The sequence below is a fragment of the Plectropomus leopardus genome, chromosome 11, assembly GCF_008729295.1.
Source record: "Plectropomus leopardus isolate mb chromosome 11, YSFRI_Pleo_2.0, whole genome shotgun sequence".
Taxonomy (NCBI): domain Eukaryota; kingdom Metazoa; phylum Chordata; class Actinopteri; order Perciformes; family Serranidae; genus Plectropomus; species Plectropomus leopardus.
Genome location: NC_056473.1, coordinates 95,673 through 98,646, shown reverse-complemented (window position 1 = coordinate 98,646; position 2,974 = coordinate 95,673).

The window sequence follows — 2,974 nt, the reverse complement described above, 5'->3', positions numbered from 1 at the left end:
CTCCATGGTTTAACCTCCAGACCTGCAAATTAAAACAGATATCGCAAAAATTTGAAAGAAGTTGACGCTTAACCAACCTGGAAGAGTCCTGTTTAGTCTGTTAGTCTTAAAATGTATAGAAGGGCCCTCCGCCATGCCAGAGCAAACTAATGCTCATCATTTATTGAGGAAAATATAAACAATCCCTGGTTTCTTTTCAGCACTGTAGCCAGGATGACTCAGAGTGACAGCTCTGCTTTAGCCCTCTGTAGCGATGACTTTATGAGTTTCCGTAATGATAAAATTATAACTGTTAGAGATAAAAATCCATCATCTCCTGCCCTTGACTGGCCGGACCTCAGATACAGGTAATTTGGATATAGCAAAAAGGCCTGATTTCCGCATCCAAGCCATCAACTTGCCTGTTAGACCCCATCCCGACAAGGCTACTTTAGGAAGTTTTACCCTTAATAATTGACATCTTTTATTTTATTAAACATAATATTAATATCTAATAAAATGTTATTTTATTAGATATAATCAATGTGTCTTTATTGACAGAGACAGTCCTTTAAAGTAACTGTCATTAAACCTCTTCTAAAGAAGCCCACTCTCGAGCCAGAGGTTTTAGCAAACTATAGACCGATATCTAATCTCTATTTCTAAAATCTTGAAAAAGATGTTGCCAATCAGCTTTGTGACTTTCTCCAAGATAATCGTTTATTTGAGGATTTTCAGTCAGGATTTAGAGTGCATCATAGTACAGACATGTCACTAGTGAAAATAACTAATGACTTACTTTTTGCCTCTGATAAAGGACTGGTCTCTGTACTAATCTTATTTGATATTAGTGCCGCTTTTGACACAATTGACCATCAAATCTTACTGCACAGACTGGAACACTTAATTAGGCTTAAAGGAATGACACTAAGCTGGTTTAAATCATACTTATCAGATCACTCTCAGTTTGTCCAAATTAATGATCTCCATGCATACTAACATCTGTTTCAGAGTATCGCAAGATTTTGTGCTTGGTCCAATCCTTTTCACTTTATGTATGCTTCCCCTATGTAACCACACTGTATCCATCTATGAGGCCAGATGAAACTGATCAGTTATCTACACTACAAGCATGTCTTAAGGACATAAAAGCCTGGATGAGTTGCTATTTTCTGAAGTTAAATTCAGACAAGACTGAAATTATTGTACTTGGCCTCAAACACCTCCAAAACCTTTTTTGGGAACAGCTCTTAGTCCAAGGTGGGTCAGCCTCGGCTGCTCTCTTTGCTCTCCTCTTCCTGCGCTTTTGGTTTCTTTCCTCCCCTGTGCTTTGACTGGCAGCTTGGCGTATGCCGTTGGTGCAGATCCTCTAGCAGTTCACTGCATTCAGTCCAAGCCCCACACAGCTTTTTCCGATGTTGATCAGTGCTTTTTTGTCGTAGGAAAGTTGAGCTTCAGCAGAAGAGGCCATGGAGTTGAAAAAATGTAGCAAAATATAGCAAAAGTAGCAGGAATTTGAGGAGCCACCAGCTGCTGCATCTGCATGTGTTGCCGCAGATGTTTCAGATATTACACATGTAATATGCACCCGGACAAACAGGAGTCTGGAGTTCACTTCCCGTGTGAATGTGTGGGTTTTTTTTCTATACTTTGCCATGTGCATCTTCTGCCTAAACCTAACCATAAGTGACTTTGTTGCCAAATCCCAACCCATCATCTGCGGTGTTGTGTGAACATAGGGACCGTGATGTCAACAAATGTGCTTAATGTGGCTTAAAGCGGCATGCTTTATCCCACTACATGCATTTGCGTGCATTTGTTGACATCATGGTAACATGCTGTGCCATTCCATCATGACATCATGCCACCACATGCATTTGTTGACATCATGGATACCTAAAGCGTCATAGGTTGACACAAAAGGTCCTGACAGAGCAGCACTATTTGATGAGTGAGAATTTGTTGAAAGATTGGCATAATCGGGGCGAAGGTCAGTGCCATGTTTCTGGAGAAAGAAATCTGTACCATACAGAAAATTTTCATTCATTTCTGTCAAAATTATGTCAGACATATCAACCAGGAAAACAGTAGTGGGAATCGACTGGCATCAAGAAAAAAACCTTTCCTGGCAGAGCTTTCAGCCCGATCTGGCGGGGGTGGTTTTTAGTCCGTTCAAACCTGCCAGCCTGGCTCTGCCTCCTCTTTCTTTTCTGTTATTGCACTCTGGCCTTTATTTTAAAGTCATAATTGCTGATTAGTGACCCTAGGTTCTTCTTTGAGCACTTATCCTTTTCTGGAGCACAAGTTTCTTGTGTTTTAGTTGAACTTATACACTGATTACGCTAACTCTCCGCCTGCCTCTCCAGAGCATTCCTGTTCCCATGTCTCCTAGTTTTCCCATATCCTGGCTGCAACCTTGGCTGCGCTTGATTGTGGTAATAGCTGTGCTGGTGCTGTGATCCTGCCTTTGGTCGTGCTCATGCTGTTGCTGCACTGATACTGTACCCCTGGCTCGCCCTGACTGTGGCCTTGGTTTTGCCACTGTTGTGTTCCTGCCTGAAGCTACGCTTGTGTTGTGGGTCCTGGTTGCGCCGATGCTGTAATCGTGCTTGACACAACCCTCCACTGCCTTTATTATGAGCCACACCTCCGCAATCAATATACGTATGGGACTCTTATCAACACCAACAATATTATCATAGAGTGCATTTAGTAATTTCACACCTATCATTAATGTAATATGACATGCATCTGTTTCCATTATTGTTATGCATCTCTCCCCCTCTCTCCCCCTCTCCTCCCCTCCCTCTCTCTTTCGTTTTTGTCATGATTGTATTTCATTTACGACATCTATTGCACGTCTGTCCGTCCTGGAAGAGGGATCCCTCATCATCCACTACCGCTCTTCCTGAGGTTTCTTCCTTTTTTTCCCCGTTATAGGGGTCTTTTTCGGGAGTTTTTCCTTGGGTGATGTGAGGGTCTAAGGGCAGAGGGA